Genomic DNA, 17,907 nt, shown 5'->3' with positions numbered 1-17,907 from the left:
TTGTACAGGTTACTCACATGAAACACCTATATATTCCCTATGTGTGTGATGATCATTGTTATATAGGTTACTCACATGGATCACGTATATATTCGCTATGTGTGTGATGACCATTGTTATGCAAGTTACTCACATGGAACACCTATATATTCCCTATGTGTGTGATGACGATTGTTATACCGGTTACTCACATGGAACACCTATATATTCCCTATGTGTGTGATGATCATTGTTATATAGGTTACTCACATGGAACACGTATATATTCGCTATGTGTGTGATGACCATTGTTATACAGGATACTCACATGAAACACCTATATATTCCCTATGTGTGTGATGACCATTGTTACACAGGTTACTCACATGAAACATCTATATATTGACTATGTGTGTGATGACCATTGTTATACAGGTTACTCACATGGAACACCTATATATTCCCTATGTATGCGATGATCATAGTTATACAGGTTACTCACATGGAACACCTATATATTCACTATGTGTGTGATAACCTTTGTTATACAGGTTACTCACATGGAACACCTATATATTTCCTATGTATGCGATGATCATTGTTATACAGGTTACTCACATGGAACACCTATATATTCCCTGTGTGTGTGATGATCATTGTTATATAGGTTACTCACATGGAACACCTATATATTTGCTATGTATGCGATGACCATTGTTATACAGGTTACTCACATGAAACACCTATATATTCCCTATGTGTGTGATGATCATTGTTATATAGGCTACTCATATGGAACACCAATATATTCGCTATGTGTGTGATGACCACTGTTATACAGGTTACTCACATTAAACACCTACATATTCCCTATGTGTGTGATGACCATTGTTATACAGTTTACTCACATGGAACACCTATATATTCCCTATGTGTGTGATGACCATTGTTATACAGGTTACTCACATGGAACACCTATATATCCCCTTTGTGTGTGATGTCCATTGTTATACAGGTTACTCACATGGAACACCTATATATTTGCTATGTATGCGATGACCATTGTTATACAGGTTACTCACATGAAACACCTATATATTCCCTATGTGTGTGGTGACCATTGTTATATAGGTTACTCACATGGAACACCTATATATTCCCTATGTGTGTGATGACCATTGTTAAACAGGTTACTCACATGGAACACCTATATATTCCCTATGTGTGTGATGACCATTGTTATATAGGTTACTCACATGAAACACCTATATATTCCCTATGTGTGTGATGACCATTGTTATACAGGTTACTCACATTAAACACCTATATATTCCCAATGTATGTGATGACCATTGTTATATAGGTTGCACACATTTACAACCTATATATCCCCTATGTGTGTGATGACCATTGTTATTCAGGTTACTCACATGGAACACCTATATATTCCCTATGTGTGTGATGACCATTGTTGTACAGGTTACTCACACGGAACACCTATATATTTGCTAGGTATGCAATGACCATTGTTATACAGGTTACTCACATGAAACACCTATATATTCTCTATGTGTGTGATGATCATTGTTATATAGGTTACTCAAATGGAACATATATATATTCCCTATGTGTGTGATGATCATTGTTATATAGGTTACTCACATGGAACACCTATATATTCCCTATGTATGTGATGACCATTGTTTTACATGTTACTCACATGAAACACCTATATATTCCCTATGTGTGTGATGACCATTGTTATATACGTTACTCACATGGAACACCTATATATTCCCTATGTGTGTGATGACCATTGTTATACATTTGCTCCCATGGAACACCTATATATTCCCTATGTGTGTGATGACCATTGTTATAGAGGTTACTCCCATGAAACACCAATATATTCGCTATGTGTGCGATGACCATTGTTATACAGTTTGCTCCCATGGAACACCTATATATTCCCTATGTGTGTGATGACCATTGTTATATAGGTTACTCACATGGAACACCTATATATCCCCTTTGTGTGTGATGTCCATTGTTATACAGGTTACTCACATGGAACACCTATATATTCCCTATGTATGTGATGACCATTGTTATACAGGTTACTCACATGAAACACCTATATATTCCCTATGTGTGTGGTGATCATTGTTATATAGATTACTCACATGGAACACCTATATATTCCTTATGTGTGTGATGACCATTGTTATACAGGTTACTCACATGGAACACGTATATGTCCCCTATGTGTGTGATGACCATTGTTATATAGGTTACTCACATGGAACACCTATATATTCCCTATGTATGCGATGATCATAGTTATACAGGTTACTCACATGGAACACCTATATATTCGCTATGTGTGTGATGACCATTGTTATACAGGTTAGTCACATGGAACACCTATATATTCCCTATGTATGCGATGATCATAGTTATACAGGTTACTCACATGGAACACCTATATATTCACTATGTGTGTGATAACCATTGTTATACAGGTTACTCACATGGAACACCTATATATTTCCTATGTATGCGATGATCATTGTTATACAGGTTACTTACATGGAACACCTATATATTCCCTGTGTGTGTGATGATCATTGTTATATAGGTTACTCACATGGAACACCTATATATTTGCTATGTATGAGATGACCATTGTTATACAGGATACTCACATGAAACACCTATATTTTCCCTATGTGTGTGATGATCATTGTTATATAGGTTACTCACATGGAACACCTATATATTCGCTATGTGTGTGATGACCATTGTTATACAGGTTACTCACATTAAACACCTATATATTCCCTATGTGTGTAATGACCATTGTTATACAGTTTACTCACATGGAACACCTATATATTCCCTATGTGTGTGATGACCATTGTTATACAGGTTACTCACATGGAACTCATATATATTCGCTATGTGTGTGATGACCATTGTTATATAGGTTACTCACATGGAACACCTATATATTCCCTATGTGTGTGATGACCATTGTTATACAGTTTACTCACATGGAACACCTATATATTTGCTATGTATGCGATGACCATTGTTATACAGGTTACTCACATGAAACACCTATATATTCCCTATGTGTGTGGTGACCATTGTTATATAGGTTACTCACATGGAACATCTATATATTCCCTATGTGTGTGATGATCATTGTTATACAGGTTACTCACATGGAACACCTATATATTCCCTATGTGTGTGATGACCATTGTTATATAGCTTACTCACATGAAACACCTATATATTCCCTATGTGTGTGATGACCATTGTTATACAGGTTACTCACATTAAACACCTATATATTCCCTATGTATGTGATGACCATTGTTATATAGGTTGCACACATGGAAAACCTATATATCCCCTATGTGTGTGATGACCATTGTTATTCAGGTTACTCACATGGAACACCTATATATTCCCTATGTGTGTGATGACCATTGTTGTACAGGTTACTCACACGGAACACCTATATATTTGCTAGGTATGCAATGACCATTGTTATACAGGTTACTCACATGAAACACCTATATATTCCCTATGTGTGTGGTGACCATTGTTATACAGGTTACTCACATGGAACACCTATATATTCCCTATGTGTGTGATGACCATTGTTAAACAGGTTACTCACATGGAGCACCTATATATTCCCTATGTATGTGATGACCATTGTTTTACATGTTACTCACATGAAACACCTATATATTCCCTATGTGTGTGATGACCATTGTTATATAGGTTACTCACATGGAACACCTGTATATTCCCTATGTGTGTGATGACCATTGTTATAGAGGTTACTCCCATGAAACACCAATATATTCGCTATGTGTGCGATGACCATTGTTATACAGTTTGCTCCCATGGAACACCTATATATTCCCTATGTGTGTGATGACCATTGTTATATAGGTTACTCACATGGAACACCTATATATCCCCTTTGTGTGTGATGACCATTGTTATAAAGGTTACTCACATGGAACACCTATATATTCCCTATGTATGTATTGACCATTGTTATACAGGTTACTCACATGAAACACCTATATATTCCCTATGTGTGTGATGACCATTGTTATATAGGTTACTCACATGGAACACCTATATATTGTGTCAAAACGTGGTTTAGAAAGGAGCGCCAAATCTTGGCGAGGTCTGGTGCGGTATAGGTGTGAAAATATGGTATTCTGTCTGAGAAATTGTATAGCGCTATAGCTCAGCTACAATTATGGTAGTTGTGCTGTATAGATGTGTAGGTTTTGATATCTAGATATAAGATCTAAGAGTGGCCACAGTTGATACATAAAAGCATTTAATACATATTAAACATATAAAACAAGGGTGTCGTTTAAAATATATTTTAACAGAACGGCAAGAAATAATGTGTAAAAACACATAAACACATAAATATCTATAAAAACACGCGTGTTTTGCTTTTTAGCTGTATGTATAATGTCTCATAAAATTCGTCTCATATATAGTTGTGTTGGCATAAATCTGAAAATAATAAACAATAAAAAATAATAAAAAACAATGAAAAGTAAATAATGTCCAATAATCCCTTCTCAAAGTTAAGAGATATATAAAAAAAGGTTAAGTAGTGTCCAAAAATCCCTTCTCAAAGTTAAGAGATATAAATAGATTTTCACATGTGTATCCAAAAAATAAACTGTCCAAATTTAAGTGTTGTCCAAAAACGTGGTATAAATGAATAGTGCAAATCCAGCAGATTCAAAAGTTCTATTAAAAAAGCTTTGCAAAAAACATTTCAAAGAGACATTTGAAAAACATCAAAATGAAGGTAGAAAAAAAGGTCTATCAAAATATGGTGACAAAGAATAATCCGTGAAGTCAATCCAAAATAGTGATAAAAATAAGTCCAAAAAAGATGTAAAATATCCAAAAGATAAAAAACAAAAAATAAATGATTAGTATGTGCACAAACTAGTGAGAGTGATCCCAAAAAGGGGGCTTATGTGGAGGGGTTATGTTTCCATGTAGAAAAATTATTTGCTGTATAAAAATAAAAAATAAAAAATAAAATTAAGCAAAAATACAAAAATATAAATAAAAATAATCCTAGGGAATCTTCAAACCCTGAAAATAAAAGATAATAACAATAGTGTAATACTGTATTATAATTCAACAATCAAGGAATAAATAGCTCACCATAGCTCTGTCAACGCGTTTCGGCCCTCAAGAGAGGCCTTTATCAAGACTATAGTATGGTGTGGGTGAGCTGAAGACTTTATACCTTTCTCTAACCAATCAAATTGCATTGAAATTGCGCCAAATTTTTGCGCCAAAATTTCGCGCCAAAATTTCGCGCCAAAAATGTGGTACCGGAAGTGTTGAGCCGGAAGTGCTCATCTGCATAAAAAAAAAAAAAAAAAAAAATTAAAATAAAAAAAAAGTTCACATTTGTCTCTGTATCATTTAGATAAGGCTTTTATTTAGAGTTTGTCTATGTCTATGTTTATTAAACATTGTCTATGTTGTTCCTAATGTGTTTATTCGTGTTATGTGCCTTAGTAGTTAGCTGTGGGGTCAAATGTTATGGTTTGCCGGTGTTTTTTTTAACCGGAAATGGCCGCTGAGATGTAAACATCCGGTTAAGCTATATCGGATGTTATGGGTGAGGCGGAAGTGGTATTTACTCTGTACCAATCAGATCTCACATGGAACACCTATATATTCCCTATGTGTGTGATGACCATTGTTAAAACAGGTTACTCACATGGAATCACCTATATATTCCCTATGTGTTGATGACCATTGTTATATAGGTTACTCACATGAAACACCTATATATTCCCTATGTGTGTGATGACCATTGTTATACATGTTACTCACATTAAACACCTATATGATTCCCAATGTATGTGATGACCATTGTTATATAGGTTGCACACATTTACAACCTATATATCCCCTATGTGTGTGATGACCATTGTTATTCAGGTTACTCACATGGAACACCTATATATTCCCTATGTGTGTGATGACCATTGTTGTACAGGTTACTCACACGGAACACCTATATATTTGCTAGGTATGCAATGACCATTGTTATACAGGTTACTCACATGAAACACCTATATATTCTCTATGTGTGTGATGATCATTGTTATATAGGTTACTCAAATGGAACATATATATATTCCCTATGTGTGTGATGATCATTGTTATATAGGTTACTCACATGGAACACCTATATATTCCCTATGTATGTGATGACCATTGTTTTACATGTTACTCACATGAAACACCTATATATTCCCTATGTGTGTGATGACCATTGTTATATACGTTACTCACATGGAACACCTATATATTCCCTATGTGTGTGATGACCATTGTTATACATTTGCTCCCATGGAACACCTATATATTCCCTATGTGTGTGATGACCATTGTTATAGAGGTTACTCCCATGAAACACCAATATATTCGCTATGTGTGCGATGACCATTGTTATACAGTTTGCTCCCATGGAACACCTATATATTCCCTATGTGTGTGATGACCATTGTTATATAGGTTACTCACATGGAACACCTATATATCCCCTTTGTGTGTGATGTCCATTGTTATACAGGTTACTCACATGGAACACCTATATATTCCCTATGTATGTGATGACCATTGTTATACAGGTTACTCACATGAAACACCTATATATTCCCTATGTGTGTGGTGATCATTGTTATATAGATTACTCACATGGAACACCTATATATTCCTTATGTGTGTGATGACCATTGTTATACAGGTTACTCACATGGAACACGTATATGTCCCCTATGTGTGTGATGACCATTGTTATATAGGTTACTCACATGGAACACCTATATATTCCCTATGTATGCGATGATCATAGTTATACAGGTTACTCACATGGAACACCTATATATTCGCTATGTGTGTGATGACCATTGTTATACAGGTTAGTCACATGGAACACCTATATATTCCCTATGTATGCGATGATCATAGTTATACAGGTTACTCACATGGAACACCTATATATTCACTATGTGTGTGATAACCATTGTTATACAGGTTACTCACATGGAACACCTATATATTTCCTATGTATGCGATGATCATTGTTATACAGGTTACTTACAAGGAACACCTATATATTCCCTGTGTGTGTGATGATCATTGTTATATAGGTTACTCACATGGAACACCTATATATTTGCTATGTATGAGATGACCATTGTTATACAGGATACTCACATGAAACACCTATATTTTCCCTATGTGTGTGATGATCATTGTTATATAGGTTACTCACATGGAACACCTATATATTCGCTATGTGTGTGATGACCATTGTTATACAGGTTACTCACATTAAACACCTATATATTCCCTATGTGTGTAATGACCATTGTTATACAGTTTACTCACATGGAACACCTATATATTCCCTATGTGTGTGATGACCATTGTTATACAGGTTACTCACATGGAACTCATATATATTCGCTATGTGTGTGATGACCATTGTTATATAGGTTACTCACATGGAACACCTATATATTCCCTATGTGTGTGATGACCATTGTTATACAGTTTACTCACATGGAACACCTATATATTTGCTATGTATGCGATGACCATTGTTATACAGGTTACTCACATGAAACACCTATATATTCCCTATGTGTGTGGTGACCATTGTTATATAGGTTACTCACATGGAACATCTATATATTCCCTATGTGTGTGATGATCATTGTTATACAGGTTACTCACATGGAACACCTATATATTCCCTATGTGTGTGATGACCATTGTTATATAGCTTACTCACATGAAACACCTATATATTCCCTATGTGTGTGATGACCATTGTTATACAGGTTACTCACATTAAACACCTATATATTCCCTATGTATGTGATGACCATTGTTATATAGGTTGCACACATGGAAAACCTATATATCCCCTATGTGTGTGATGACCATTGTTATTCAGGTTACTCACATGGAACACCTATATATTCCCTATGTGTGTGATGACCATTGTTGTACAGGTTACTCACACGGAACACCTATATATTTGCTAGGTATGCAATGACCATTGTTATACAGGTTACTCACATGAAACACCTATATATTCCCTATGTGTGTGGTGACCATTGTTATACAGGTTACTCACATGGAACACCTATATATTCCCTATGTGTGTGATGACCATTGTTAAACAGGTTACTCACATGGAGCACCTATATATTCCCTATGTATGTGATGACCATTGTTTTACATGTTACTCACATGAAACACCTATATATTCCCTATGTGTGTGATGACCATTGTTATATAGGTTACTCACATGGAACACCTGTATATTCCCTATGTGTGTGATGACCATTGTTATAGAGGTTACTCCCATGAAACACCAATATATTCGCTATGTGTGCGATGACCATTGTTATACAGTTTGCTCCCATGGAACACCTATATATTCCCTATGTGTGTGATGACCATTGTTATATAGGTTACTCACATGGAACACCTATATATCCCCTTTGTGTGTGATGACCATTGTTATAAAGGTTACTCACATGGAACACCTATATATTCCCTATGTATGTATTGACCATTGTTATACAGGTTACTCACATGAAACACCTATATATTCCCTATGTGTGTGATGACCATTGTTATATAGGTTACTCACATGGAACACCTATATATTGTGTCAAAACGTGGTTTAGAAAGGAGCGCCAAATCTTGGCGAGGTCTGGTGCGGTATAGGTGTGAAAATATGGTATTCTGTCTGAGAAATTGTATAGCGCTATAGCTCAGCTACAATTATGGTAGTTGTGCTGTATAGATGTGTAGGTTTTGATATCTAGATATAAGATCTAAGAGTGGCACAGTTGATACATAAAAGCATTTAATACATATTAAACATATAAAACAAGGGTGTCGTTTAAAATATATTTTAACAGAACGGCAAGAAATAATGTGTAAAAACACATAAACACATAAATATCTATAAAAACACGCGTGTTTTGCTTTTTAGCTGTATGTATAATGTCTCATAAAATTCGTCTCATATATAGTTGTGTTGGCATAAATCTGAAAATAATAAACAATAAAAAATAATAAAAAACAATGAAAAGTAAATAATGTCCAATAATCCCTTCTCAAAGTTAAGAGATATATAAAAAAAGGTTAAGTAGTGTCCAAAAATCCCTTCTCAAAGTTAAGAGATATAAATAGATTTTCACATGTGTATCCAAAAAATAAACTGTCCAAATTTAAGTGTTGTCCAAAAACGTGGTATAAATGAATAGTGCAAATCCAGCAGATTCAAAAGTTCTATTAAAAAAGCTTTGCAAAAAACATTTCAAAGAGACATTTGAAAAACATCAAAATGAAGGTAGAAAAAAAGGTCTATCAAAATATGGTGACAAAGAATAATCCGTGAAGTCAATCCAAAATAGTGATAAAAATAAGTCCAAAAAAGATGTAAAATATCCAAAAGATAAAAAACAAAAAATAAATGATTAGTATGTGCACAAACTAGTGAGAGTGATCCCAAAAAGGGGGCTTATGTGGAGGGGTTATGTTTCCATGTAGAAAAATTATTTGCTGTATAAAAATAAAAAATAAAAAATAAAATTAAGCAAAAATACAAAAATATAAATAAAAATAATCCTAGGGAATCTTCAAACCCTGAAAATAAAAGATAATAACAATAGTGTAATACTGTATTATAATTCAACAATCAAGGAATAAATAGCTCACCATAGCTCTGTCAACGCGTTTCGGCCCTCAAGAGAGGCCTTTATCAAGACTATAGTATGGTGTGGGTGAGCTGAAGACTTTATACCTTTCTCTAACCAATCAAATTGCATTGAAATTGCGCCAAATTTTTGCGCCAAAATTTCGCGCCAAAATTTCGCGCCAAAAATGTGGTACCGGAAGTGTTGAGCCGGAAGTGCTCATCTGCATAAAAAAAAAAAAAAAAAAAAATTAAAATAAAAAAAAAGTTCACATTTGTCTCTGTATCATTTAGATAAGGCTTTTATTTAGAGTTTGTCTATGTCTATGTTTATTAAACATTGTCTATGTTGTTCCTAATGTGTTTATTCGTGTTATGTGCCTTAGTAGTTAGCTGTGGGGTCAAATGTTATGGTTTGCCGGTGTTTTTTTTAACCGGAAATGGCCGCTGAGATGTAAACATCCGGTTAAGCTATATCGGATGTTATGGGTGAGGCGGAAGTGGTATTTACTCTGTACCAATCAGATCCGGAGGGGCAGAAAGCAGTTATCCCACATGTAGAGCCAGTTTTACAACTTGGCATGAAATATATGACAAAATACCGGTACGTTTCTGAACCGGAAGTAGCCGGAAAAAGTAAGATACTTTAACATCCGGTAAGATTGAGCCGGATGTTGCACCTTACCGGTCATGGTTAAACCGGAAGTGGTGTGTATCCTAGCCTATTCAAATTCAAAGGGACAAAAAGTGTTAACCTTGGTATTTGTCTAGTGAACAAAATCAATGTAGGGATCACGGTACAGAGAGTGTATATTGTAAAATACACAGTTTATATATATTGGAAAATATATATATATATCGAAAAATACATAATCTAATAAATAGAGATCTAAAAACCTTAAAGGAACTTTTGGAAATTTTCTAAAAAACTTTTTAGGATAAAAATATAAAAGATATGTAGTATAAAGAAAAACTTTTTTACAATGCATCTATGATTGGTTAGAAAATCTATAGAAGGAGTACATTTGTATCAACCTGTATTCTCTTTTTGTCATGTGCAATATTGGGTATTGGAAGTCTTATTTTCTATCTAAATGTGCCTGGTATAAAAATTAGTTAACCATGTGCGCACTATGATAGGAGTTTTTTGAAATCTGATGTGGATATGAAGGAAACTTGTCTCATACAAGTATATGAATGTATTTATGTAGATTGTGAGATCAATGGGTACTTTTATCGATCTAATTGATTAGTTGTCTTTTGGGGAATTGTGAATTTAAATTTGTTATGAGGTGTAATCATGTTGTTGGTATTGGGATTATGTTACCTCTATACACATTTTAAATTGTGTTTATATTCTTATGAAGAGTCAGGCTTCGGTTACTTTCTAACTTATTCTGTTAGATATTTCCCAGATGGAGAGGTTGCTAAGTCAAGTGTCTCTTATGCTGTTGACATATTATGGGATCATATCTTGTTAATATTATTGGCATCTCATATGCTGTTGACATATTAGGGGATCATATCTTGTTAATGTTATTGGCATCTATATAGTCTCTCTGTATGTGTAATAAGGTTTGTTGGAACTCATCTTATGGCTATTTGAGTAGAGCAATAAAAATAAAGATGATTAGATTGGCTTTAGAGATCCTAATATAGATCTTTGTGTGGATCTATGCAGGACATCTTCATTAGATATATTTTGTTCTTGTCGTGTCATATATTGACCTTGTTATGTTTTCTTTATTGTTTTCCTTCTGTATGAGGGCAGCAGTGTTTTCCGAATAGATATTCAGAAGTCAAATTTATGTGTGTTTCAAGCTTAAAAGATGTGAGAGGTCTTCCTTGTTGTTCAGACCCTTCGGGTAGAGACAATCCAGCTCAAATATCCATCTGGATTCCGCGATTAGGAGCTTCTTTTCATAGTTGCCTCCCCTCCAATTAGGCTTTACTATCTGGATACCATAGAAGTTTAGATCCTTGATGTTTCCTTTGTGTTTAATAGAAAAGTGTCTATACAGTGCGGTGTCTGTGCTGCCATGTTCAATCTGTAGCACATGTTCCCGTATTCTGTCTTTTAGGCATCTCAAGGTTTGTCCGACGTATTGTAGTCCACATTTGCATTGTATTATGTAAATTACCCCCTTGCTGCTGCATCTGATCAGATCCTTTATTTCATGTTTGATACTGGAGTTGTGCGGTGAAAAGTTTTTGATTTTCAAGCCTCTCTTACACGCCTTGCAGCTCGGGCATGGGAAAAAACCTTTTATGGGTTTCCCGGATATATCTCTCGTCTGAGGTGTTGTTGGGCGTGGAATGCTAGGAGATAGAATGTTCTTAAGGTTATCTGATTTTCTATAGATAAATTTCGGTCTGTTGATGAGTGTTTCGCCAATTGTGTCGTCATCCTTCAGTAGATGCCAGTGCTTTTCTATTATTTTCTCGATGGTTCTCCTGTTTTCGCTGTACTGCGTGATAAAGGCAACCTCTATGGAGTCGGTGTTCATGTCTCTCCTAATTCTCTTGTCTTTATACTTGAGAAGTTCCTTGCGATCCTTTTGCCTGACTTCTTCTATATCTTTGTGGAGTTTTTCCTCTTCATATCCTCTCTCAAGAAAGCGTTTTTTCAGTTCTTCCGCCTGGGTTTCCCATAAAATGGGGTCCGAACAGTTCTTTTTCAATCTTAGTAACTGTCCCTTTGGTATATTCTCCTTCCATTTGAAATGATGGCAGCTGTCCCTGTGGACATAGTTGTTACAATCCACAGGTTTAAAAAATGTTGAAGTCTGAAGTTTCCCATTTTTGATGGTAATTTTTAGATCGAGGAATGTGATTTCCTTGTCACTGATCTCGTAGGTAAATTTCAGGTTGTTGGTGTTGTTATTCATAACCCTTATAGTGTGTTCTAAATCTTCTTTGGAGCCTTTCCATATCAGGAGGATGTCATCTATGTACCTGTAGTAGGAGACTAGGTCCGCGCCGGCTGGGCACGACTCCCAAAATATGTGTTGAGAAGGGATTATTGGACATTATTTACTTTTCATTGTTTTTTATTATTTTTTATTGTTTATTATTTTCAGATTTATGCCAACACAACTATATATGAGACGAATTTTATGAGACATTATACATACAGCTAAAAAGCAAAACACGCGTGTTTTTATAGATATTTATGTGTTTATGTGTTTTTACACATTATTTCTTGCCGTTCTGTTAAAATATATTTTAAACTACACCCTTGTTTTATATGTTTAATATGTATTAAATGCTTTTATGTATCAACTGTGCCACTCTTAGATCTTATATCTAGATATCAAAACCTACACATCTATACAGCACAACTACCATAATTGTAGCTGAGCTATAGCGCTATACAATTTCTCAGACAGAATACCATATTTTCACACCTATACCGCACCAGACCTCGCCAAGATTTGGCGCTCCTTTCTAAACCACGTTTTGACACATATTTTCTAAAAGTGGGCACCTGGGGACCCACTATAGACAGGAGCTATAGGTCCACACTTTCAGCGCTGTAAGAAAACATTGAATCGAACACCTATATATTCCCTATGTGTGTGATGACCATTGTTATACAGGTTACTCACATGGAAAACCTATATATTTGCTATGTATGCGATGACCATTGTTATACAAGTTACTCACATGAAACACCTATATATTCCCTATGTGTGTGGTGATCATTGTTATATAGATTACTCACATGGAACACCTATATATTCCTTATGTGTGTGATGACCATTGTTATACAGGTTACTCACATGGAACACGTATATGTCCCCTATGTGTGTGATGACCATTGTTATATAGGTTACTCACATGAAACACCTATATATCCCCTATGTGTGTTAATAACCATTGTTATATAGGTTACACAAATGAAACACCTATATATTCCCTATGTGTGTGATGACCATTGTTATATAGGTTACTCACATGGAACACCTATATATTCCCTATGTGTGTGATGACCATTGTTATATAGGTTACTCACATGGAACACCTATATATTCCCTATGTGTGTGATGACCATTGTTATACAGGTTACTCCCATGAAACACCTATATATTCGCTATGTATGTGATGACCATTGTTATACAAGTTACTCCTATATATTCGCTATGTATGTGATGACCATTGTTATACAAGTTACTCCCATGAAACACCTATATATTCGCTATGTGTGCGATGACCATTGTTATACAGTTTGCTCCCATGGAACACCTATATACTCCCTATGTGTGTGATGACCATTGTTATATAGGTTACTCACATGGAACACCTATATATCCCCTTTGTGTGTGATGACCATTGTTATACAGGTTACTCACATGGAACACCTATATATTCCCTATGTATGTGATGACCATTGTTATACAGGTTACTCACATGAAACACCTATATTTTCCCTATGTGTGTGATGACCATTGCTATATAGGTTACTCACATGAAACACCTATTTATCCCCTATGTGTGTAATGACCATTGTTATATAGGTTATTCACATGGAACACCTATTTATTCCCTATGTGTGTGATGACCATTGTTATTAAGGTTACTCACATGAAACACCTATATATCCTCTATGTGTGTGATGACCATTGTTATATAGGTTACTCACATGAAACACCTATATTTTCCCTATGTGTGTGATGACCATTGCTATATAGGTTACTCACATGAAACACCTATTTATCCCCTATGTGTGTAATGACCATTGTTATATAGGTTACACACATGAAACACCTATATATTCCCTATGTGTGTGATGACCATTGTTATATAGGTTACTCACATGGAACACCTATATATTCCCTATGTGTGTGATGACCATTGTTATATAGGTTACTCACATGGAACACCTATATATTCCCTATGTGTGTGATGAGCATTGCTATACAGGTTACTCCCATGAAACACCTATATATTCGCTATGTATGTGATGACCATTGTTATACAAGTTACTCCCATGAAACACCTATATATTCGCTATGTGTGTGATGATCATTGTTATACAAGTTACTCCCATGAAACACCTATATATTCGCTATGTGTGTGATGACCATTGTTATACATTTTGCTCCCATGGAACACCTATATACTCCCTATGTGTGTGATAACCATTGTTATATAGGTTACTCAAATGGAACACCTATATATCCCCTTTGTGTGTGATGACCATTGTTATATTGGTTACTCACATGGAACACCTATATATTCCCTATGTATTTGATGACCATTGTTATACAGGTTACTCACATGGAACACCTATATATTCCCTATGTATGTGATGACCGTTGTTATACAGGTTACTCACATGAAACACCTATATATCCCCTATGTGTGTGATGACCATTGTTATACAGGTTACTCACATTAAACACCTATATATTCCCTATGTATGTGATGACCATTGTTATATAGGTTGCACTCATGGACAACCTATATATCCCCTATGTGTGTGATGACCATTGTTATTCAGGTTACTCACATGGAACACCTATATATTCCCTATGTGTGTGATGACCATTGTTGTACAGGTTACTCACACGGAACACCTATATATTTGCTAGGTATGCAATGACCATTGTTATACAGGTTACTCACATGAAACACCTATATATTCCCTATGTGTGTGATGATCATTGTTATATAGGTTACTCACATGGAACATATATATATTCCCTATGTGTGTGATGATCATTGTTATATAGGTTACTCACATGGAACACCTATATATTCCCTATGTGTGTGATGACCATTGTTTTACATGTTACTCACATGAAACACCTATATATTCCCTATGTGTATGATGACCATTGTTATATAGGTTACTGACATGGAACACCTGTATATTCCCTATGTGTGTGATGACCATTGCTATAGAGGTTACTCCCATGAAACACCAATATATTTGCTATGTGTGCGATGACCATTGTTATATAGGTTGCACACATGGACAACCTATATATCCCCTATGTGTGTGATGACCATTGTTATTCAGGTTACTCAAATGGAACACCTATATATTCCCTATGTGTGTGATGACCATTGTTGTACAGGTTACTCACACGGAACACCTATATATTTGCTAGGTATGCAATGACCATTGTTATACAGGTTACTCACATGAAACACCTATATATTCCCTATGTGTGTGATGATCATTGTTATATAGGTTACTCACATGGAACATATATATATTCCCTATGTGTGTGATGATCATTGTTATATAGGTTACTCACATGGAACACCTATATATTCCCTATGTATGTGATGACCATTGTTTTACATGTTACTCACATGAAACACCTATATATTCCCTATGTGTATGATGACCATTGTTATATAGGTTACTCACATGGAACACCTGTATATTCCCTATGTGTGTGATGACCATTGTTATATAGGTTACTCACATGGAACACCTATATATCCCCTTTGTGTGTGATGACCATTGTTATACAGGTTACTCACATGGAACACCTATATATTCCCTATGTATGTGATGACCATTGTTATACAGGTTACTCACATGAGACACCTATATATTCCCTATGTGTGTGATGACCATTGTTATATAGGTTACTCACATGGAACACCTATATATTCCCTATGTGTGTGATGACCATTGTTATACAGGTTACTCACATGGAAAACCTATATATTTGCTATGTATGCGATGACCATTGTTATACAAGTTACTCACATGAAACACCTATATATTCCCTATGTGTGTGGTGATCATTGTTATATAGATTACTCACATGGAACACGTATATGTCCCCTATGTGTGTGATGACCATTGTTATATAGGTTACTCACATGAAACACCTATATATCCCCTATGTGTGTGATGACCATTGTTATATAGGTTACACAAATGAAACACCTATATATTCCCTATGTGTGTGATGACCATTGTTATATAGGTTACTCACATGTAACACCTATATATTCCCTATGTGTGTGATGACCATTGTTATATAGGTTACTCACATGGAACACCTATATATTCCCTATGTGTGTGATGACCATTGTTATACAGGTTACTCCCATGAAACACCTATATATTCGCTATGTATGTGATGACCATTGTTATACAAGTTACTCCTATATATTCGCTATGTGTGTGATGACCATTGTTATACAAGTTACTCCCATGAAACACCTATATATTCGCTATGTGTGCGATGACCATTGTTATACAGTTTGCTCCCATGGAACACCTATATACTCCCTATGTGTGTGATGACCATTGTTATATAGGTTACTCACATGGAACACCTATATATCCCCTTTGTGTGTGATGACCATTGTTATACAGGTTACTCACATGGAACACCTATATATTCCCTATGTATGTGATGACCATTGTTATACAGGTTACTCACATGGAACACCTATATATTCCCTATGTATGTGAAGACCATTGTTATACAGGTTACTTACATGAAACACCTATATTTTCTCTATGTGTGTGATGACCATTGTTATATAGGTTACTCAAATGGAACACCTATATATTCCCTATGTGTGTGATGACCATTGTTATACAGGTTACTCACATGAAACACCTATATTTTCCCTATGTGTGTGATGACCATTGTTATATAGGTTACTCACATGAAACACCTATTTATCCCCTATGTGTGTAATGGCCATTGTTATATAGGTTACACACATGAAACACCTATATATCCCCTATGTGTGTGATGACCATTGTTATATAGGTTACTCACATGGAACACCTATATATTCCCTATGTGTGTGATGACCATTGTTATATAGGTTACTCACATGGAACACCTATATATTCCCTATGTGTTTGATGAGCATTGCTATACAGGTTACTCCCATGAAACACCTATATATTCGCTATGTATGTGATGAGCATTGTTATACAAGTTACTCCCATGAAACACCTATATATTCGCTATGTGTGTGATGATCATTGTTATACAAGTTACTCCCATGAAACACCTATATATTCGCTATGTGTGTGATGACCATTGTTATACATTTTGCTTCCATGGAACACCTATATACTCCCTATGTGTGTGATAACCATTGTTATATAGGTTACTCAAATGGAA

The sequence above is a fragment of the Bombina bombina genome, chromosome 6 (genome assembly GCF_027579735.1).
Source record: "Bombina bombina isolate aBomBom1 chromosome 6, aBomBom1.pri, whole genome shotgun sequence".
Classification (NCBI taxonomy): Eukaryota; Metazoa; Chordata; class Amphibia; order Anura; family Bombinatoridae; genus Bombina; species Bombina bombina.
The sequence above is the reverse complement of the archived record's forward strand: the minus strand, read 5'-3'. Positions refer to the sequence as shown.